Raw genomic sequence first — 25,113 nt, 5'->3', positions numbered from 1 at the left:
TAATTGTATGAGTATGTTAAAACAATGTGGCTTATTGCTACTTACTTCGGGGGCGCAAGAAATAAACCTCGTCGAGAGACATGATGTTACAACCAGCTTTTTTTACCCGACTGCGACGAAGAAAAAATAGAGTTATGTGTTTGACTGCTATATATGTATGTATGTATGTCCGTCTGTTACCACCTAACTTCTAAAACACCTGTCAGGATTTAACAAATGAGGAGTTACTAGAAGCGTCTTAATCGTCTGGTTAGGCGACGTTTTAATTGGTAAGAACTGCTCAAGCCGACATTCCAAAGGATCTCTACGATATCGACAAGAAAGTATCTGATCTACGCTACGAACATGGGTTTGCGTAACATAGAAAATATTATGGGGATAAAGCGTTCACGAACACTATCGGATAAAAAAAATTTGGCACTGTGAGTCCTTATACCGAACAACTGACTCCCATGGAAAATAAACATGTTTGTCCCCATTTCGCACTTGTGGGGTCACTACTGGGGTTCGCTGGCTAATCATAAATTAATGCAAATACGTGCCAGCTCCATATAAAGATTTTCTTTATAAACATTATCAAGTGACGCACATGAGCGGTGTTTACTTATGGATTGCTTAATGTTCGCTCCCTTCTGAGGCGGAATCCCTTCTAAGACCGAATAGTACGGGATTGAACACGTGCGCCCGCGCAAACACATGTGCGATGGTATTCACATCAGTTCCTTTCAGAACCTGATTAGATAAGACGGGGTGCCAGGGTAATTACTTGCACAGTTCACGATTGCCCGATGGGTGCCGTCCAAAGTTGCCCTCGTTAGTTCTACTATGTATTGGCATTAGATAAACCGCACGACGCAATTTGTAATACAAGTACCTACATATTGAGATTGCGATTATTTTAGTATGGTGTCTTAATAATTACAATATCTTTACTGTTTAAGGACACAAGTATTTTGTTATAAGTTAAGTACTTATTTATGTTTTAGCTATGTATGTATCTTATCTTCCTAAATCACAGGTTTATAAATAGTTCTTAAGTACTTAACAACGTAGATGTCATTGAGCACTAACGCTGAATATTCTAATTAGAGAGTACTTATTAGCTTTTAAAACAGATATTCATTCATTCAGGAAAATAGCTGCTCTATTTTAACAGTTACTTATAGGTAATTGGCAAACATAATTACGGTTTAATAAATTTATTTTATTGCATATTCCAATACTAAATTATTATACAACATTATGCATAAAACTTGATTTATCCGATTTTTGTGGTAATTAAAATAGGATTTTTTTGTTTGCATAGTAACTCAATGAGTGCTCCACTTATGGGAACGGCCTGCTCACCTGCCCCCAGCTTCCGATTGCTTATTGACTTTGAAAAGGGAGACCGTTCCGTTGACGACCGAGCCAACGATTATTTTATCAAACACAATTGAAAACTAGTTTATAATTAATTCAAATAAATATGCACTAGTTTCCCGATCCGGTTTCTTTTGTTACGCGGCCGATCGAACGCTATAGTACCTACTGGGAGAGTTTGATTAAATTATGCTGTTTATGAATTAAAAGTATTAACATATACGTTAGTGTAGGGTATATTTGAAAAATCCAAAGACCGCATTCAATACAGTAGTCTATTGAAATATTCTTCACTTATAAAATTTATTTCATTGTGCTCTACCTACAGGTAGAGCAATGCCGTGTAGTGAATAGTTTCATAATAAGTTGTATAATTAACAAGTAGGTAGTTTCGAGACAAATAAGTCTTTACGAGTATCAAAGTATATCGATAGCTGCAAAGATTGCTTAAAAACGATGTTTTATAGGGACGGCTGTACACAAGGTACCGTCTCCGGATGTGAAGACTTGAAATACAAATCGTATTTACCTAGCGAGGGCACATACAACACGTGCTGCGTACATAGCCAGGTACAGGGGGACTCACAGCTGCTCCGTAAGTGTAACATTAGACCACGCCCGAGGATCCGCGCCGCCGCTTGCGCAACCGTTTACCTACTGCATGATTTATCCTTCTATCAATTCACACTGATTCATTTTTTTCCTAGTAGGTAGTAGTAGATTTTGGCCATAGCTGGGCACCGTTAACCACATAGTTAACTTCGTTAATCGTTAATCCGCTACAAAAATAAATAAAAAAAATAATAAAAAAAGTTAGCTTCGTTAAACGTTAAAGCGTTAGATTTCGGAAGAATTAACGCAAGTTAACGTTAATCGTTAATCCGTTAAAAGTATGTGTAAAGTTGCATATTTATTGCGTTCCATTAGTGAACTTATAAAACTTGTTAGTTTAGGTTCTGGAAGTTTACAGGTTAGAAATAAAACAAATAATAATAAACAGCCTAGGTTTATACGTACCACTGCTGGGCACAGGCCTCACCTCAACAACTGAAGGGGGTATGGAGCATACTCAACCACGCTGCTCCAATGCGGGTAGGTGGAGGTGTTTTTACGGCTAATAGCCGGGACCAACGGCTTAACGTGCCACGTGTACGGAATCATATTACTTTTTCAGACAATCAGGTGATTCAAGCCTGAAAAGTCCTTACCAAACAAAGGACAGTCTCACAAAGTGATTTCGACAATGTCCCCATCGGGAATCGGACCCGGACCTCCAGATCATGAGCCTTACGCTCTAAGCACTAGACCACGGAACGACAGACGGACTGTTTGGATTAACGATTAACGGACTTCTGCATATTAACGGAAGTTAACGTGTCCGTTAACATTTTTTAAAGTTAACTTAAAAGTTAATTCGTTAATCAAAATGTTAACTTCGTTAATTAACGATTAACTATGATTTTGGCCCATCTCTTACTAGGACACCAGGTGGGTTAAGTGTTGATATTCAACTGCATACATATTAGTATGCAACCACAGTTGGCCCTTAGTGAATCTTTGATTACTACCTACTAGGTACATTTACTGTCATGTGTTTAAGGCCCGGCTATACAGGCTGTGAGAAGCTACAGTAGTTTTAGGCGGATGGGACGTTCGTTATGTAAAAATTGACGATTCAAAGTGTAACTATGTTACCTACTGAATAAAGATATTTTTCAATTTGAATTAGCTTGTAATTCTTCTAATTCGTCTGAACTAAACCAGTTAAATAAGTACATACCTACATGTCTGATTCACGCCAATAAACTCGTTTCTAAATCAAAGAGGATGCAGTAAGGTTCAGATCACGTCTGCCGAAACGAAGGCGAATTTATTTGAAAGTGAGAAGGTTTGCAACCTGCACCGGCCCCATTGTCCGGGGCCGCCGTAGGAAACATTGAGATTTGATGCAGATGCAGCTGTCTTCGTATTAGAACGAATTTTGCCAGTAAGTACATAGGTAGTTAAGTATGTCCTGTAGCTCTTTAGCTAAAAGATCTTTGCAACATACGGTCTCAGTTCCAAACCCAGTTTCAGAGAGATCGTAAGAGGACTTGCAGTCGTTTCGTTATGTGCATCTTTAGATAAATATAATGCCTATTTTTATCCCTAAAGCTATTTATGATATTAACTGGGTAAAGAACTTTAGAAATATTGTATAGATGTACGAGTAGATTGCTTTTCCGAGAATTCTTTAAAACGTACAGGTTATCTTGAAAATTGATTCTTAAAGCGAGCTATACGTTTAATAAAAATAGTTATCTCGTTTTTTCATTAGTGTTGTTGTCAAGAGATAGAACGAGAAAGAGAATCTTTTTCACGCACCGCTAACTTTCATTGAGCTTTGTAGAAGAATCACAGCGAATGAATGGAGGTCGCTCGTCATCATTTTATTTTACGACATTTTTTGCTGAGAAACCGAACCAAAAAAGTTTAGCTTCTATTTATTTTTGCACAATAAAAATCAATTTCGTTGTGTGTATCAAGCTCCACAGGTAGAGCGGCGCATGTGCACGCCATTCTATATAAAATATTTAATTCCTTTGAGCATCACATTAGTAAATAATTGGAATTAACAAATCTTATATAATAATATAGTAGGTATAATTATATAGGTAAATATAGATTGCGCAGTAGACCAACATTTCTGATTGAAACTATTTTGTTGGATTAGCTTTATCCAAGTGTAAATACTTACTACACATCATTTTATATTTCATTGTTCAACATTACATTTCAGTAGTGTGTAGGTAAGTATAATACTTATGTGATAAATGTTACGTTACGCTCTATAGTATTATTAGGAAATCCATAAGGCTGATTTTAATGTTTGATATAACATATCAATATCAATCATAGTAATATGAATGACAATAAACTTTTACTGTCAATATAAAATTCCCTTAATTGCCTTTAGGAGTAGTCTCTTGTTAACGTTTGCGAAACGTCGACAGATAGCGGAACGCAGATAAATCCGAGTATAGGCCCCTGAACCCGGCAACCTAATTGACAAGCGGGGCCCACCTAGCGCCGCGCGGACTCACGGCTGAGGTCCAGGGGGTCTGGCGTGACACGTACTTCAAACATAGAGTTACTTGCTGACACCTAATCTAACTTCACTCAAATTCACAGGTCGGAAACTTTGAAAGTTGTCCACGAATATTAGACAACCGTAACTCGCTCCCGTCGGGACGGATAGAGACGCAAGCCTACTACTAACTAGCCTTGATATTGAAGACCTCAGATGGATATGATAAGCCATATAGTTACAGTCAGCCCAATAAGAGGATTTTTTATGACAAAAAAACATCATCTTGAACATGCGTGAGGTATGTGACTTAACCTGCGGGTTGGAAGATCACACAACATCTTCAGATCAGGTAAGCGGACTCCGTGAAACCGGGATAACGCTAGAGGGAGATGATGATGATGATTGTATAACAATATTTTATGTTTATTTTTTTTAAAAAAAGAACGTCTAAGGCCATGTGCCGAAGATTTTCTTGCAGCTTTTTTCCCCGGCTATACAGGTTGTGAGAAGCTGCAGTAGTTTTAGGCGGATGAGACGTTCGCTATGTAAAAATTGACGATTCAAAGTGTAACTATGTTACCTACTGAATAAAGATATTTTTGAATTTGAATTAGGGCAAAATCCGTTAGGCTATTTTTATGATACGCTCGGAATTATAAGCTGCTATGCATTGAGTTTATTGTTTACAGCGGAGATGAGATATACATATCCCACCAATGATGACCTGGATACGTGCCTGCGGTCCGTAGCCCGCTTCACATCATCGATCAACTGACCGGTGACCACTCTACAATCGTCTTACGAAATACACATTTGCGGAGATACCGATCCCCACAACAATTGCTATGCCGGTAGTAATAGTTGCAGTACAAGGGCAGCACTAGCGTTTCGCTTTCTACGTTTGTCTATAGGTATCCTGTAAGTATATAATAAATTAAATACTTAAACAAAAAATCTTTATAAAATAAATAAATAAAATTAAATATAAAAAAAAATTGCCAATCTTTCTTGCACGTAAAATAAATTGTTTTATAATATATTTAAGATCAATCAATGTTAATAAAATATATAACATAGTCAAAATAAATATCTACACTAAAATACGTCAAAACACACAAATATGTATATAGAAAACCATATATCCTGATATGGACGCCTGCGTCAAAAAGCGAAAGCGAGCCCCTCCCTGACGTACCCATTATGCTAAAAAAATCATATTTATTATTATTACCCAAGTACTCTAACTGCAGCGGTAAAAAATTAAATCGTTTTACTCGGAATCCTTCAATTTAATTTTGACTTAAGTAAGTACATAACTTAGCTTTAGTAGCTTTAGGTAAGCTTCAAACGAGCTCTTTCTCAGTAATCAACCGGAGTGAGTGCTAAACAATAATAATTTAATTGCGTTGTGTACCTAGCAGTGGCATGTCATAACTGACTGGCCACGATTTCCGCAATTTTGTGCGGATTGCAAACAATGGAACAAGTGGCAGGGCGGTGTCTGTGGCGACTCGTACAATAATTTACAACTAGTCATTAGCCCGCGCCTGCGTCTGCACCGGCGACAAACTGGTCTAACGTGTGTTAATTTTTCATGAGTACTTACTTATTTTTCTGGCTTTTTAACAGTGCATAATATTTTTGCATCTTTGCGCATGTCATTTCCTTCTGTCGTAACCCTTGTTGCCCAGGATGACGAAATAATATAAATCTGTACTCATACATAATCATGATTGAGTGGGGATCTATGGAGTGTATTGCTTCACATGTGATTGTTTTGCGGTTCTAAAATTATTGTTTATGCGATCAGCTTTATCCACGAAAATGAATTCGAGATCTAGATTCTTTTTTCAAAGGAAGTGTTCCTGTAATTGGTAGTTGACTGTAGCTTGGAGTACAAAGTTGCGTCAGATGAGAAATGTCCGGCGTTCGTCGCGACATGGACGGTAGAACAATCGACGGCCGGCGCCTGTTGATTCGATCGGCTTGTGGCCCAAGCACTCATCTATCACACGTGTGGCTCTGAATTATTGACCTCTATGTGTGTATGTAGACTCGGTAGCGAGGCGAGTTGACTTGCCGGTCACGACGGCTAGACATGGATCTGCTTAAGTATGCGGGCGAATGTTTTAATTGTGTTCTATTTTATCAAGTGCTAGATCATCGTAGTGATGGTGGGGCTTTTATTTAATATTTAGTTTAATTGTAATTTGTTTAATTTTGTTAACAAATGTAACTGTGTTACTACGTCAATGCAGTTTTGCACACATAAATCCTCATGGACTCTATAGACTTCTATACTTAGAAGAACTTAGGAAAGCATCTACTTAGCCCATTCCTTCCTAATTTGCATTTTGCTGTTAATCTTGTGTTTTTAGGTCATGAATAGATTTCGCTGGTCAGGCTACATCTGCTGGTATAAGTTATTGAAAAATATGTCAATAACAGTTTTATATCGCGTTTTCTTCGGCTTCTGTCACTTGTACCAGCGGCTAAGCGCCACCGTGTTGCTTACAATCGTTTCCTACACGCAATGTCTTCACATTATACTTACATCATTATTTCTCGATCCTGACACCAGATAACTAACTAGAGTGCTGACAGACATTCTTCACACAACGCTACTTTATTAGTATTTGTAATTATCCGGTGGAAAAATATGACTGCTTGATAAGAGTTCTTAGATGCAACACAATTAATATAAAAATGTTTGAGGTACTTACGTACTCTTACCTATGTAATATTTTTTGCTGTGATGTTTTTTTTCAGTTATATAATTTTCAGTTATAACTGTAATAACAGTCAACCTTTAAATCTCCAAACTGGTATATTTTTATATTTGCAGGTACTAATAATATGAATTATATATGTTGAGTATGTTTCTAGGTACATAATTATGGGCAATATGAGACTACCATACACACAACTACATCATTGCAACAGACGGTCAACAGTTCACATAAATTCTTTACCTAAACCAACCCATATGATCACAATGTTGTTTTTGTGAACGATCCGCGATGGGTTGGCAGAAAAGATTTGTAAACAAACAACCCATTTTGCGTTCGTAGCTAAGCAATTAAGAACTTATCTACCAACTGGAATTGCTACCTGCTGCTTGTGATCCCATAAGATTACCTCTTAGAGATATCTACACGCCTTTAAGCCTTTAAAAAAGAGAAGAAATGTCCAAAAGAAAAAGAAGACGGTGTCGCGGAAAGAGAGTATAATAACTAGTATCGGGGGGAAAGCGGTCTGATGGTAAGCCTCGCGGGATAATTGGCCGGCGCTTGCTGTGGGTATTGGGCGGCCATCGACAGATACTGCCTGTAAACACGTCGCCTATATCGCAACAATCTATTTATAATCACGGCCGGCGAGACCACTGTGTGTTAAATGTCTGATATTTACGATTACGGCTAGGAGACGCCGGCTCTTTGCTAGTGCTTGCTTTGCTTTCACGATATCGACGTACACAATTTTTTTTTTCCTAAAACAATAATTCTAAAGTAAGAAATACCGAAAGTAACATCGATAGGTACACACCCTATGTCTGTTCCATTAATTTAGTTTCGAAATTTAATTATTTTATCATATTTATGATACTTTATGGATGAAACTAATGTAATAATAACAATCACCATGCATAATACATTTGTAAAGCGAACTTCGTTGAACTCTTTTGTACGGGCAAAGAGTTACGAGAGTTACTTTAATGACAATACAAAGTGTAAACAATTTACACTTTAATATTTAAGAGTGTAGTCGATAAGATAGAGAGGCGAAGCACTAATCTCGGAACGATTAGCGCACCCGCCGCGGTGCGCACGTGCGACCGCCAGCCGGTGAGTAAGCTCGCTGCACACTGCCACAGGTAAACCACCTTCTCTCAACCACTCACGCGCACTCACTACCTTATCCCCTTACCATACGACACAATAAATTTGCACAGATCCCGGTTCGGCAGTATTGTAACCTGGTCGCCGCCACACCGGCCCTTAGCACAACAACTATCGCTAGACTGTCACGCAAACAAAATTCGAGTCCACTAACTGCATGTAAGAATTTGCAGTGCGGGTTAATAGCCCAATTAAGATCTTAAATATTATATTAGGTAATTAACAAACAGTTTATTTGACTCAGTTATCTCAAGACATAATGGACTTTGGCAGAGCGAGTTACTTTGAATTGCAACAAAGTATTTTATATCTGAAGACAGGTGTATTTCTGAAAAACGAGATTTTGACATGGTATTACGATTATTGTGTAAAAGGCAGCTTTGGTGCCGGCTGTTCGGAACCGTTACAGTTTGTACTTAACACAATGAGATTGAGCTTTGAAGAAAAAACGGTGATACATGGGTGTAGTGACGCGCGGCGCGGCGCTCACCTGCCTAGCACGTGCACATCTGGCCAGAAACGCTCTGACGTCACTATCACTAAACACGGACAATCGGGATCCTCCCTTATAAAAAAAATAGGCATAATACCTAGAAAAAACAGATATATTGCGTGAGTGGGAGTAGATGCGCAGTGGCATACCTGCGCGGGCGCATTAGCTACGCTCATCACATCACTGTTCCGACCACCCCTTCGTTTCTGATGCGTGGCGGTTTCAATTTATTTTCATTAACCGATATCCATTTACATTCACTAATGAGTTTAAGATGATTCTTTGCTATTTGATTAGCTTCGTAATGGACTAATATAGACGTAGTATAAAATTTTAGAACAAATTGTGCTTTTTACAGACTTTTGTTTATCATAATAATGTTATAGAGAATATCCTTAATCAATTTAACTTAGTGAACATTATGAGACCTCACGGTGACTTTTATTCACATAAAGTTCTTTTTAAGAATATATCGTTCCCATTATTATGGTATCGTAACAACCGTTAGAAGTTGAAATCACCCTTTGTGAGTATAGCATATTAAAGAGTTACATATCTAAAACGGTTTAATATTATAGGTTCATATTGGTGAAATGCGTTTAATGTAAGCGTAACCTATTATTATAGTTTGATCCCCATATTAGTGAACAATTGGATATTTGAATAATAAATAAATAGGAATATTCTCATGCTACTAGTTTGGTTTCATGTTAATTGGTTCATTTGAAGTTCTCAGGGGAGAGCTATTATAAGTCGACGTTACACATCAACCCGGTTCAATTTCCAATTGCACCTTTGGACCTATTTATTACTTTGATCTCGAACGAGTTGTACGCAGAAATATTTCCATTGTTAGCCCAATGTTGTTATCGATAAATACTATAATAATGCTACTGGTAAAGTTTTATAAAGAAACAAACGAGGACAGTAAATACGGCTTAGTAGAGTTGTTTTTGTTATGTTTAGGTAGTATTTATAAATTTTCTGTATCTTTCGTCCATGTGTGTAAAACTTGTTTTGTATGTTATGTGCAATAATGTATATTTGTATTTGTATTTATTTACTTAATTTGAATAAAAAGCTATCTGAGATAGATAGATAGATAAATGATTTATTTGGTCTACAGACACACATGCATACAATACAAATCAACAACAATACACACCACATACAAAATGTTTAACACACGCCAGGTATGTATGTGTGCTGCAGCAGCGCAAAACGGTCATAGCTCAGCGCAAGTTTTTGCCCTTTCGAGCAAATCGCTGATTTTCAGCTACAACCCGGATAGAGGAAACCGCGGATACGGTAACCGAACTAATTGACGTTGTTTACAATTAATAATTGATGCATGCAGAAGATAATCGTAAAAATACGTTGTAAAATTACTGATATACCTACATAAGTACATAACACAACATAGTACATAATAAAAATATACTTGTTTGATATTTTATAGGTATATAATAACAATCTAAATGCATAGATAAAATAACTATAAAGCAGTGTTCGCCACCTATGCAAGAAGTTGTGAATTTTCTTGTTTCTGACAATAAAGAAGTATTTTCTTTACTTTTTCCTTAAAAGATAATTTTGATGTAAGAGCTCTTATTGGTGGTGGAATATTATTCCAACACTTCGTTGCATGGTAGCGAAAACTGCCAGTGAATGCTACTGTTTTGTGTTGATGTACACTTATAGGGGGGCGCAAAGTTCGGGGCTCATGCCCACTTTTGTATAGTTTATCAAAATGTGGGAATTTCAGTTTCGAAAAAAGATAATCGGGATTTTTGAATTTTATTATGTCGAACATTAAGGAAGCAATGTGTAACTGTCTACGGTACTGCATATTAAGTATACTGGCATTATTTAGAAATGGTGTAATATGACCCCTCGGCGGTACATTAAAGATGTATCTACAACATGCATTCTGCACGCGCTGTATTAACCGGCTTGTTTTATATAATAGTCGAGGGCCATATACAAGATCTGCATAGTTGAGACGAGACAACACTAGTGACTCACACAGGGTAATTCTTGCTTCTACAGATATTACGTTTCTAATTTTATATAAAACCTTCAACCTATAAAAACAGTTCTTTACGAGATTTTCAACATGTTGCTCGAAACGCAGTCGACTATCCATCAGAACACCCAAATTTTTGGCTTCCTCAACCCGGTTGAGGGTTATGTCCCGAATGTTTACCACCGGTTGTCGAAATAGAATTTTTTCAATTTGTACCTTCGACCCTAGCACCATGTACTGTGACTTATGAGGATTCAAAACTAACGCATTCCTGTCCGACCATTCAGCTATACGTTTCAGATCCCCATTGAGCAAATGTATTGCGTCTGGTATTTTACCCGGAACGTCTGATATATATAACTGAACGTCATCTGCGTACAAATGATATTTACAGTTCTGAATCTCTTTAACCATGTCAGCACTGTATAAAATGAATAAAAGAGGACCTAGTATGGAACCTTGAGGTACACCGCGTCGAACCACCTGGGAGCTGGAAATTAAGCTAGTTCCATCATGCTTTTTAAGTCTTACAGACTGGTGACTGAGGACCGATGAACATAATAAACAATTGTAAAAACAGACGATGAGTTGCGGTGTACAGAAAAACCTGTCGATAGGTTAATGAGACACCGTTTTTGTTTGTAAAATGTTTATTGTACCTTGAATAAAAAATAATAATAATTTCACAACATAATAAGAGATACAATCACTACCGTGGATCGAGCTGGGTGTGAGTATATAGAGAGGAGATCACATAAAATAAGTAGGTATTTATTATTTATGAAATTTCCAACTAATAAGTATATTTAATTAAGTACGAGTCATGCATGCATCTTGTTTGATAACAAGTGACTATAGTCAACCAAGACAACTAGGTAGGTACTTAGCGATTTCTTTCATTTATATTATAGCACGTTGCCTTTACCAAAAAATTATGTGCCATAAAATCCATTTTTTGTTATTTTCATTCACCCAAGAAACAAATGGTTGAAATATAAATGTAAGTAAGTAAGTATCATATTTTATACAGCTTGCTGACATTAAGCTTCGTTTTCCGTGAGTTAAGTGAATCCTCAAGGGGCGCGGGCGCAGGCGGCTCGGCACGATAAAGCGCGCGCCGCGTTAGCACTAAGTGAACCCGATAGCCGGTGACGAGTCAATCGCGCCCACGCCTGTCCTCACCGCCGTCGCTTTAACAAACCTTCCCGCGTTTACACAAACAATGTCCATTCTGTTTATCTCCTTGTATTGCTTCCTTAATTAATACATTCTCCTAGAAGTCGTAGGTAATTGGAACAAAATAGGAACACTACATTCAAATTAGAGACTAATTGGATTGGCAGATACCTCGCATAATTTATGTTGTATGCCGCTCCATGCCTGGATGCTTTCTGACTATTGTATGACTAGTTATAAAATACGATAGGTAAGTGAATTTAATATTACAAATTAAAAAGGTAAAGTAGGTACTTAATTTTCTTTTTAACAAACAAGCTACGGGAAGAAAATAAAATAATGGAAATACCAAAATCCTTTCTTGCAAAGTTGTGCGTCTATGTAAATCGAAGTGGTATTAATTAACTACCTTTTAAGCTATTCTTTTACTCCTGTTTTGTTTGGAAGAGAAATGCAAGCGCGATTACATGTTAAATGCGCTTATGGCTGGGCCAAAGGAGCCGCCGGGCGGGCGTAGGAGCCCTAATGCAGTGTCTATGTACGCGGATAGCTCGCGGCTATCTCCAGTCGCCTGCGCAGCGCCGCCGCCGCCGCCACCGCTACTCACACGGAATTACAATCGATAACCCTTACTGACGATGTTTAAAAGGTCCCATATAAAAGCCTTACTAATCAGCTCCGTTTTACGGAAAGCGCAAACAATACACTTCATTGCGATTTCAGCTTATCCAATGCTAAAATATCACGTGAATATAGGAAGAGATGTGCCAACACAGATTACTGCGAAGCTTGCGATTTCATTATCATAAATACAATAATATCTTTAGTATTAGAATACCATGTGTCATGTCATGAGTAGACAGATGTTCTTTTAGCATATTATAGGTAAGACAATAAAATGTATAAAAGACTGCAAATGAGCCGTTGCACAATCTGTTGATAGACGAGTATTGTGCTACAGTACCTATGTGCGGAGTATGTATTCATTAATTGAAAACTGAGTGCAATACGCGGCGTGTGGCAACACCGCTCAGCAAGCCACAATTATCTCGTCACAGGTCCGAGATCAATCAAACCATATCGCCTTATGTGGGTCATTAATTACTGTAAACAGTAATTACTTTAATTATTCCTGACACTCTTTGTGTGAAGTCGTGAAGTCGTTGCACGCCGCCGAAGGTCGACGCAGACGCTATTATTAAAGGAGGACTCTAGAAAGGTGATTGTTCTGCTCCTGTCATAGAAATACCGTCTCAATAGAGCTGCACAATTGCAAAATTGTTACCTTATCTGAGGCGCGGTGTTTTATGTTCGTTAATTAATTTAATTATTGTTGAAAAATGGTCTCTATAATTACTTTTTCACTCCAAACAGCGTCGACTTAACAGTTGGTTTCGTTAAAAACTATACTTCACAACAAAATGCGCAGTTGTTGTGCCTTTTTGATGGTCGTTTTTTTTTTGTTTTAGCGTGTAAACGTTAAATTGCTACCTTTTTGATTATAGTTATCTTGGGAAATGAAATAACAAGGTGTGAAATTTCGAGCTACGGTTTTTAAGACGGCGCCATGTCTTTACAAAATTATTGGTAAGCATTTTTATCTGAGGGATTTATGTTGCTACTACATTTGCCCTGTCTATTATTTGTTATAATATAAGAGGCAGAGTAGTTAATATCTATTGGAATTTTATTTTTTTACCGCAGTAGGTATGTAATAAGATTAGTAAGTATGCGTTATTAAACTCTTATCTAATGTTCTAACTCGAAAGTTGACATGTTTTAACGGCGGCGTCTTCTTCTTAGAGTTTTCATGTTTGTTGTGGTTATTGCTTACGTCGTAACGAGTGCATCCACTGTGTGTGTAGTACAAACAACTATTCCTTACAAGGTGTAACTGTGACTATTGGACGTGCGTGTGCGTCGCAAGCACAGCACAGTCCGGGCCATGTCAGGTGACCGCCGCCGCCGCCGTGACTCAACACTCCACTAACGAACCGGTGCGGCGCGTGCTTCATTGTGTCGTATTATCTATCATTATCTCTTAGCCTACTATTCTATAACGCATGTGGCAATATGGAACGTAAAACAATAAACTTTTAATAAAGCTCACCGCAACTTGCATTGAACCGGATTAATAAGTTTTGTAACTCGCCCGCAGTGCCTATACAGTTGTCGTTCACGGTTAGAGGTTACGTTCTACAGCTATAGAAAGGAAATATTCGCTAATGACGTTTTGTAATACTGAAACACGAATATTTGTTGTGCTAGCTTAAGGTATTGTACCTTATTGTGTTTGAAGAGTAGATGTGTGACAGGATAAGCGCGACTGCAATTGCAAAGGTAGCAGATTCGAATCTAGATGAGACATCAAAATTTGTTTTTTTTTTTATTTGTGTGCCTAAGAATATTTTTTATCATGTCGCAGAAGAACAGCTTGATTGAGTATCCTGCATAACATTTTCTGTTGATTGAAAGAAGGTTGTGCCTAGATGTAACGTGGAAGAAAATGTTGTATTGGCAACTAACGCTATGGCTACTCTCCTTCGGTCCGCGGTGGTTTAGTTGGCAAATATTAATTTTGTAGTTATAATAGCAACAGTATTAGGTACTTAAGTACATAATAAAATAAGCATGTTTACTATTATTACTTTATAACGCGATATAAATGCCGCAAATATGATTGAAAAAAGGAATCAAGGGAAGCGTTTAATAAAATAAAAGAGTAAGTATTAGAACTATTCAGTTCATTAATTGTAAAAGTAGGAGTTAATTGAATACGCACAGTTTATCGCAAACCGGGTGCGAGAGCTACTTTGACGTGTTTGCATGTTGTTTGTCGTATCTCCCGGAGAATGTATTGGTCTGGGTGGCTGGGTGGATAGCAGGTGAGTATAAATCACCGAGATCGCCGATACTGCTGGTCGCGGCTAAACGCTAGGCCATGATTAATTCCATTAAGTTCACCTTACGATACTTATCGACAGTTATTATGTTTCATTAGCGTTGTAAACTATCTGCGCCGTCAAAACGATCCATCAAGGTGTTAAGTAGAATCATCGGCGTTTTTCGGTACAAGACTCTCGAGTGCACGAGTGTTTGGAAGTTTCTAGTAGGTATTTAACCTGAAATCACAACGAGTCGAAAGTTTATCTAACATCAAGAAAGATTAAAAATATTAAAATAGTATAGATATTCTTCTGTAGTATTGCGACATTGATATAAAAGGTCTTTTTGTGACCAAGGTGAAGTTTAATTACTTAAACGGTTGTAGGTATATTAAAGAACAATAAAAAAAACATTTTAGATAGAATTGACTAACGGGTGATTTGATGCCTTGGTCTAAATTATGCCTAAGCACTTAGGTATTACTCAATACCTCAGGTAAGTTACTATATAATGTTGGAGGCGTAAGGCCTAGAGCTTGCATAGTCTTCAAGAAAAATGTTAATTTCTTACCTATACCTTATCTGTGCACAGATGATTTAGCAGCTGCCTATGTCGCCCTCCCAAGACTGAATGGGGCCAGGCTGGTTGTCTGCTCGGCTTACCTACCAGGAGAGGCGCCAAACCCATCGATGCAGCTGGCTGCCCTCGTTGAGTATTGTGAAGACCAGAAAGTACCACTCCTCATTGGGTGTGACAGTAATGCGCACCATACTGGGTGGGGGAGTACCAATACCAATCCACGAGGTGAGGAACTATTCTTATTTATTATGTCCAATAATCTTGAAATAATTAATTCGGGCTGTGTCCCTACTTTTGTAACAAGGGCCCATCAAGAGGTACTGGACATCACTCTTTGTTCAGAAAGGTTCGCCAACCACATAAAAGGATGGCATGTATCGGATGACGCATCACTTTCTGACCACAGGTATGTAAGGTTTGATATCACTTTAACCTTAGAGAAAACAGCAGAAGCGTACCGCGACCCGAAGACAACAGACTGGGAAGGCTACAGAGCCTCCTTACGGCAGGAGCTGATCAGGCCAATTGGACCGATCAGATCTCCGGAGCAGATCGAGTCAGCGGTGGGGACGGTAAGGGAAGGACTCCTTAGGGCCTACCAGGAAAACTGCCCTCTAAAAACAATGTCCACAAACAGGAAAGTACCATGGTGGAACAACAAACTAAGTGGCCTACGATCAAAAGCCAGGGTTCTTTTCAATAGGGCCAAGAGTAACAAGGACTGGGACTCAAAGGCCCTAACTGGCTTCAACAAGGAACTGAGGAGGGCAAAAAGGAGATCTTGGAGAAAATTTTGTGAGGAAATAAAAGGTACCCCTCACATAGCAAGACTCCACAAAATCGTATCTAAAGCCCCTCCATCCCATCTAGGTTTCTTGAGAAAGCCCGATGGGATTTTTACTGGATCCGCGGAAGAAACACTCAAACTACTAGCGCAGGTACACTTCCCCGGGTCTTTCCCGACAAACCATTTAGGATGCATCCCAGGGATTAGGCCCCCCAAAACCAGGAGACCGCGCACTGAGGACTGGAGGAGAGCATCGTTGGTAATCAGGCCCCAACAGGTGGAGTGGGCGATTGACAGCTTCAAGCCCTACAAATCCAGCGGGGTTGATGATATCTTCCCTGCTCTACTACAGCAAGGGAAGAGCATCATCTTAGTAGTTGTGGTCAAAATTTTCAGGGCTAGTCTTGCCTGGGGATATCTGCCCAGCCTTTGGCGACAGGTAAAGGTGATCTACATTCCCAAAGGAGGGGATAAGGACCCATCACAACCAAAGTCATATAGACCAATAAGTCTTACCTCATTCTTACTGAAGACAATGGAGAAGGTAATTAACATACATATTAGGGACACATATATAAAACTAAATCCCCTACATGTAAAGCAACATGCTTACCAAAAAGGTAAATCAACCGAGTCGGCACTTATGGAACTGACTGATCGTCTGGAAAAGGCAATCGAGGACAAGGAAATTGCCCTATGTGCCTTTCTGGATATTGAGGGCGCTTTTGATATCACCTCTACAGAGGTCATGATCTGGAGCATGGAAGCCCGCAACATTGACAGTACAACTGTAAACTGGGTAGAGTCAATGTTGACAACAAGGATAGTAAGAACGAAGCTCATGGACACAACCCTCGACCTGAAGGTTGCTCAGGGCTGCCCCCAGGGCGGAGTCCTGTCACCCTTACTTTGGTCCTTGGTAGTTGATAGTCTACTTAGCGAGCTAAGTTCCGCGAAATATCATACTCAAGGGTACGCAGATGACTTGGTGGTTACTGTAGTAGGTAAGTGCCCCTACACAATCTCAAGTCTCATGCAATCAGCATTCAAAAGAATTGAACGGTGGTGCTTAGAGTTCAAACTATCAGTTAACGCGAGCAAAACCGTAGTCGTTCCTTTCACAAACATGAGAAAGCTCGACAAACTCAGACCTCCTTACCTTTTCGGAAAACAAGTAGGCTTCTCTAGCGAGGTTAAATATTTAGGATTGACCTTCGATCAAAGGCTTACATGGTCACAACACATAGGTAATATCAAAAGAAAAGCCAAATCTGCGATAGGCACCTGCAGGCGCCTAGCTGGTTCAAGATGGGGCCTTAAACCTAAGGCCATGCTTTGGCTCTACACTGCTGTGGTGAGGCCTATGCTCGCGTACGGCTGTGCAGCATGGTTCAAAAAGGCATCTATTGGGACCTACATTTCGGACCTAACCAGCGTCCAAAGAATGGCTTGTATGATAATAACGGGAGCTATGTCGTCCACACCAACCTTAGCAATGGAGGCGGCACTGAAGCTAGAATAGCTATGCTCCGAGCTAAGGAAAGGGGTAGGACAACATGGGGATCAACTGTCATGAGAAAGCTCAAAGAGGACCTTATGACTGACCCGGTCATGGCGATGCCCTCAGACGTCATGGTCGGGACTCATAACTTTGTGAGGTACTTCAAGGTGGTAATACCAGAGAGAGAGGAGTGGTCTGGAACTGTACCCTCGCCCTTTCCCAGTGCTGATCGGGTGTGGTTTACCGACGGCTCTAAGCGAGACGGGCTCTCAGGGGCGGGTGTATACGGAGGGTGCCCCAAGCGAAGGAGGGTGACCAGCATGGGGGCGCACGCCACAGTTTTTCAGGCCGAGATGTATGCCATCATTGATTGTGTGCACCAAAATTTGGGGAACACAAACAGTAACATTCTCATACTGTCAGACAGCCAGGCTGCCCTTAAGGCGGTGGCGGCGTCTGAAGTAGACTCATTACTCACTCTAGAGTGTATTGATAGTCTAAATAAGTTGGGGGCCTCAAACTCGGTAACACTAGGCTGGGTCCCAGGGCACTCTAACATTAAGGGCAATGAAATTGCTGACGAACTCGCAAGGGAGGGATCGGGCACAAGTTTAACCGGACCCGAACCCTTCTGCGGGATCTCGAAAAGCACTTCTAGATTTCATCTGGGGGTGCGACTAGGAAATGAATCCAAGAAATTTTGGTACAACTCAGTTGGCCTAAAACATTCAAAGCAGCTGATTAGACCTTTTTCTAAGAAATTATCATCAAAAATCCTTACTCTCACTAGGGGGCAGGTTAGGTTGTTGATACGGGCCCTCACAGGGCATTGTAGACTCAATAAGCACTTACACAGAATGGAGCTGACCGAGTCTCCTCTATGCAGATTCTGCTTAGGGGAAGATGAGACGCCACTACATCTGCTATGCAGCTGTGAGGCTCTCATACATAGTAGATGCCGTACACTTGGGGGCCACATAATGGACCCCCAGGAAGTCATGGAGCTTTCTCCCAAAAAGACGTTGGATCTATTCGAACGGATCGGTCTAGAGGAGGATATTTAAATGTAGGGATTTAAGGTCACAATAGATCTGTCAAGGTCGCAGTGACCTCGCGGGCTGCATTCGGTCCGGCCCTCACAACTTTCAAATAATAAATAAAAAATAATAATAGGTACTTATTACTCGTAGCTACATTAGGTATATTCGTAAGTCATAAAGTGCTTTTCTCGTTCATAGTACCGATCACGTATTTATTAAACGTCGGCACAGATCGTTCTGTAACACCTGCCATCGATACCCAATCGTAACTTATGAGGTGCTGGCTTCACCGCTCACCGCCACACAACAAGTCATCGCGGGGTACCTACACGTTTTATTTTGTTTTCGGTACAGTACCAGTTGACCCAAGGCCCTCAATGTGAGTTATATAATTTAATAATTTTCCATACTTATAGGACTTATAAGTTCTTGTAAAATATCACGTCTTCTATTATTGATGTTGCAATGTTGCAAGCAAGTAAGTATACAGTAATAACCTGCACGAATTCAATAAATGATTACACGGCAAATTATTAAATTATACTCGCTCCTTGTTCGAGAGGTTTTTTAACAGTGTAGTCTACGTCTTATGCTCCAGCATCGTCACAATTTTCAAAGCTCATATCCAAAGCTAAAAAAAAAAAAGTTAGTTTCCCGCTTCCGAGCGCACCTGTCAACTAATGTCATTACGGTTTTTGTGCACCGGCGCGTCACTTCGCCTCCGTAAATAAACAGTATTTTAAACAAATTGAAAACTAATATTTAACGCAAAAACATGATTGATGTAGTGCGACAAATCTGTTACTTACATAATCAAGTGCTTTTTTCTTTAAATAAGCTAGAAACAGTACCAAAGAAAAAATGTGGAAGACGACGAGCGTAAGTTCTTTTTGATAAAACAAAATGTGGATTAAACTGGTAAGTCTTAACATTATCCATCTACTAAAACAAGAGAAGATTATAATTATGATCAATTCAATTTGATTCCTTTTATTGTCGAAAACAAATTACTTTTTTTGAGGTTATAATTTTATAATCCTAACATTCGAAGAAGTAACTAGTTTTATTAACAGAAATAATAATAATATTAAAATTGTATCGTGTTCGTGTTATAACAGTGATTTAAATGTTATACTTTGTTCCGATGTTGTTGTTGTTTAAATTCGCCTTATATAAGGCGGGCAAAGATCTGAGGACTATACAGTCTTGACTTTAGTAATTTAATATTCGAAAATCACGATCAAAATAGGCCTAAGCCTTGTCTTCAGTCCCTGATTGCCGCGTTTTTATTTTCATCTGTCACAAAAAAAAAAGATTTTTATTTTTGTTTCTTTTCGTAATTCGTGTTCTTGACTTATGTGGTGGTTGATAACTTACTATCAGCGAATGAAAAGAGCAGTTTTGTAATAAAACGAAGAGACCCAGTGAAATATAACCACAGAATGGCATAGAAAAGTAAATAATAAACATAGAAATAATTTGACAAGTTCAGATAATTAGATGACAGAAGCACTTCATGTTTACCCTGTTCATCAAGAAGTACCTATGAGACAGTAGTACTCGATATTACAGAGGTCATCTACACCATTGGTAGACAAGATACATAACTTATTCAAGATAACACTTAAAACATTTAGAGGATTATAATTGGCTCAATACAAGATAACCATACTTAAAAATGTTATTATACTATATTATAACAGTACATAATCCCATCCCACAGTCTCTGTTAAGTGGTGATAATAATGTTATCTTCTCCGAATGATACTTACAATATAAGATGATGATAACATACCCTAACAATAAAAACAGAAAGAGTGTTAAGAGGGTACAGGCAAGAGATAGCCTTATTATAGTAAGCAATTTCTTCTAAATTACTCTAATCTTATTATATTTCAAGCTTCCAACGTATGGGTGATGATTATTGGTACCAACCTAACCAACAAGAGAACACCACTTGGAGAGTCACCTAGTTAAGCACTAGTAGTGAACTGTCTGACTAGAGGATAGACAGACTATTTGTTTCCTTTTAGAGCTATCACAATAGAGGATAGACAATGGACTTGATGTATCAACCCTATTAACTTAAAAATCAACCACTAAGACTGTTGCAAAGCGCAAATATACTTATGTCTTATTTTAATACCTAGAGCCATCGTTTAGCGGATGGACAGTGGACTTGATGGTACCAACTCAATGTACATAAGAGCTATCACTAAAAAGTTCGCCATTGCTAAGCGCTAATATACCTTTTTTACATTTCCATACCTAGAGCTATCACTTAGAGGATAGACAATGGACTTGAAGGCACAATGCACATAAGAGCTACCATTAGGAAGGTCGCCATTGATAAGCGCTAATATACCTATTTGTCATTTCCATACCTAGAGCTATCACTTAGAGGATAGACAATGGACTTGAAGGCACAATGCACATAAGAGCTACCATTAGGAAGGTCGCCATTGATAAGCGCTAATATACCTATTTGTCATTTCCATACCTAGAGCTATCACTTAGAGGATAGACAATGGACTTGAAGGTATCAATGCATTGAACATAAGAGCTACCACTAGGAAGGTCGCCATTGACAAGCGCTAACATACCTATTTCTCATTTCCATACTTAGAGCTATCACTTAGAGGATAGACAATGGACTTGATGGTATCAACCTAATTAACAAAAGATTTACCACCAGGAAGGTCGCCATTGCCAAGCGCTTATATACCTATTTATCATTTCCATACCTAGAGCTATCACTTAGAGGATAGACAATGGACTTGAAGACACAATGAATGTAAAAGATACCACTAAGAAAGTCGCCATTGACAAGCGCTAACATACCTATTTCTCATTTCCATACTTAGAGCTATCACTTAGAGGATAGACAATGGACTTGATGGTATGAACCCTATTAACATAAGAGCTACCGCGATTAGGGTCGGCATTGGCAAGCGCTATATACCTATTTCTCATTTCCATACCTAGAGCTATCACTTAGAGGATAGACAATGGACTTTATGGTATCAACTCAAATAACATAAAGCTACCACTACAAGTATCGCCTTTTGCTAAACGCTAGTAGATAGCTAGAACATAGACCAACTATTTTTTATACTTTTATTTTCATGTTTGATTTGTCACTTGTGGAATTGAAGATAAACGATTTAATTGTCGGGGCTTACCTACCCATGTTGAAACTCAAGATTAGACTAATGCTGAGAAACAATAGACTATTATGTCAAATTGTTCATTATAAAATAATGAGAGTACAAATTCTGAAGAAATAACCGACAGTTCAAAACCTAAAAGCCTCTGTTCTATTAATCAACCTCAACTGTGCTGGAAATCAAAGTATTAATAGCCGAGATTACTTCCAAAAGAGATAACTGTACACAGGACATGGTTAGAGAACCATTAACTGCTATTCAATTCTTTCAACCAACATCATAAAATTCAAATAGCACATAAATAATAATGAATAACATCGCCCGAAGAGTGAGTAAACGAGATAGCAGCAGGATCTGTGGAACAGAGACAACAGTATCAGCAGGCAGCCCCACAGCCAACAGTATGAACAGAAAGCCCACAAGGAACAGTATCAGCAGGCCGCCCACAGCCAGCAATAAAAGCAGTAATGCAACCAGACATGATCAGAAGTGCCATAACCAGCAGCCCTACAGCCAGCAGTAGTAGCAGAGCTACAACCAGATGTATTAGCAGTCTCACAGCCATTAGTATCAACAGTGCCCCAGGCAGCAAGGCCGTTTAAGAATAGTACCTCATGAGGAGGAAGAATTCCCTACAAAGTTACAATGGGAAAATTTGCACAAGCAAATATATTTTTCATGATATTTACTTTTCAAAATTCTGGTAAAATTAATCCCAAATGTCTATCACAAAAAGTTTTAGCATTATCATTAAGACATGGGATTCAAATCCTGTCTTTGTTAATCAGGAATAACAATACTAATCTCAGTATAAATTGAGGTACCTACCTGATAATATTATAACTTCAATGAAAATTTCCTTCAAGTATTACATTCATAAACTGCCTATATACGTCCCACTGCTGGGCACAGGCCTCCCCTCAATTAACTGGAGGGGGTATGGAGCATACTCCACCACGCTGCTCCACTGCGGGTTGGTGTGTATTTACAATTTATATAAAAATTACAACATTAATGTTACATAACATAAACAGCAATATACGGGATGTGTCCCTCCACTCAATCAATCGGAACCAAACTGCAGTGGAGAAGTAACAATAATATTTTTATGATAAATATATGTTTATCTTATTTTTCGGTTAGTGTTGTAAGGTCAATCAGGCAGGTCCCTTCACTAAGTAACCTGACATATTAAATCTTCAGGTTGGGTATGAGAAGTGAATCCCAGTGCAAACAACGGGATCATGTTAGGTTAGATTAAAGAAAAAGGATGATTTTTACAAACAATGATAATATACCTACACGACCGATAATTAATAAATTAATGTTATCCTTATATGTAACTGCATACCTAAGGGTAAAATATGTTTTATCCATTTATTTATTTTTTCCAGTAAATAATAGGACGTTACTATTACTGTCCTAAAAACAAATTTAATAATTATTACACTAAAGGGATAGCTGCGTAAACAATGTTACGTGTGTTGATGTGTCGTATGTACGTTGTTCTAACATCTGATTGGTGGGTGAAAGGTTGCATAGAGGAATAGTAAAAGATTCCACAACAAGTTATATTTATTATTACCACATAAAAAAAAATATACTAAATATTATTACCAAGCCCATATGGTCGATATTAGGTAATACAAAATAACGTGGGCTCAGGTAATCTATTTTAATAAAAACAAAATCTTAATTATCACGAAGATAATTATCACACAAGTACATAATGTAAATGTACTTCCCCTCTTTATACTTTCAGCCTCATTTAACAATATCTTATAATAAAAGAGGAAAGTTTAGATCAGTGGTTCTGAATATCTTAATGAAAAAGGTCACTTGAATAAATGTATCGAAATTCTTACTTACACTTATATTTGTATTTTCTCTAATCAATTTGACATGTTGTCTTAGGATTCATTTAACTACTCAATGTCGACAACAATTGCCAACTTAGCACAGGATGTTACAATCAATCTTGTGTCTGGGTGCCCGCGTCATTACCCGTTCTTTATGTATTTCTTCTTTTATGTATGTAAACAAATAATGTGTAACTTTGATAATTATTGTAGACCTTGGTGTGCCAATGAAAAATGAGTGTTACACTATATGATAAACTCTCACAGTCCTTTCGACTACAACTATCGTGGTTGTTCAAGAGCTTCGGAAATCTGCTCTATGGTGAGGTCCCTGTGAGGCTCGTATAGCCAATTGTGATGTTGAGCTTCCATCAGAAATTTGTTCTTGTGTAGTTCTTTTGTTGTGAAATTGATAGTCATGTGAAATAGGTATTTAATGTACTTGCTTAACTTCAACTTTATTATTTAGAACTATGTATCTATTCTAGTACAGTATAGTATAACCATATATAACATACATAATATCGATTCCATTCTTGAGAACTGGTGAAACTTGTTTAGCGAACAGTAATTATTCTTATTGTTTTTACATGATAATATCAAAACGTTTGGTGGAACGCCGCGCTGAGTTTATCAGGCAACGGCTGTGCCTCTGACTGCCTTTATTGGGATTAAAGTCATGGGCAGCTGAATTAGCCTTTGTGATAACAATGTACTTTATTCATTAATGAATAATCATATTATTGGTACTCGTTTCAATTTAAATGTTTCATTCCCAACTAAGCTTTAAACATCTACACTGTTAAAAAACCTCTCGAACAAGGAGCGAGTATAATTATGAGATTAAACGAACTTACCTGTAAGTGAAGTTCTATCTCAATTATACGAAGCTCCTTGTTCGAGAGGACTCCCTCCCTTCAATTTTAATATCCCGCCCTAAAGCTTCCACAGGTGATGGAGTTGTCCATGAAACATGCTTTAAACATAATGACATTAGTTGACAGGTGCGCTCGGAAGCGGGAAACTAACTTTTTTTTTTTAGCTTTGGATATGAGCTTTGAAAATTGTGATGATGCTGGAGCATAAGACGTAGACTACACTGTTAAAAAACCTCTCGAACAAGGAGCTTCGTATAATTGAGATAGAACTTCACTTACAGGTAAGTTCGTTTAATCTCATAATTATTTTATGCTTATACTTAAGCATAAATGTACTTAAAGGTAGGTACTTATTTTAACCTATATAAAACATGTTGACAAAAAGTAAGT

The 25,113-nt window shown here is 38.3% G+C and overlaps 1 protein-coding gene across 1 annotated transcript in view; it reads right to left on the bottom strand.

Annotated features, from left to right (window-relative positions):
- LOC126366756 (uncharacterized) overlaps window positions 1-24,709 on the bottom strand; it is a 159,149-nt gene extending 134,440 nt beyond the window's left edge. The window contains exon 1 of the mRNA XM_050010000.1: window positions 24,703-24,709. The gene's annotated coding sequence lies outside the window, so the exon portion shown is untranslated. The remainder of the gene's footprint in view (window positions 1-24,702) is intronic.
- Window positions 24,710-25,113: the final 404 nt, after the last annotated feature.

This window comes from Pectinophora gossypiella, chromosome 1, assembly GCF_024362695.1.
Source record: "Pectinophora gossypiella chromosome 1, ilPecGoss1.1, whole genome shotgun sequence".
Lineage (NCBI taxonomy): Eukaryota > Metazoa > Arthropoda > Insecta > Lepidoptera > Gelechiidae > Pectinophora > Pectinophora gossypiella.
The sequence above is the reverse complement of the archived record's forward strand: the minus strand, read 5'-3'. Positions and strand labels throughout refer to the sequence as shown.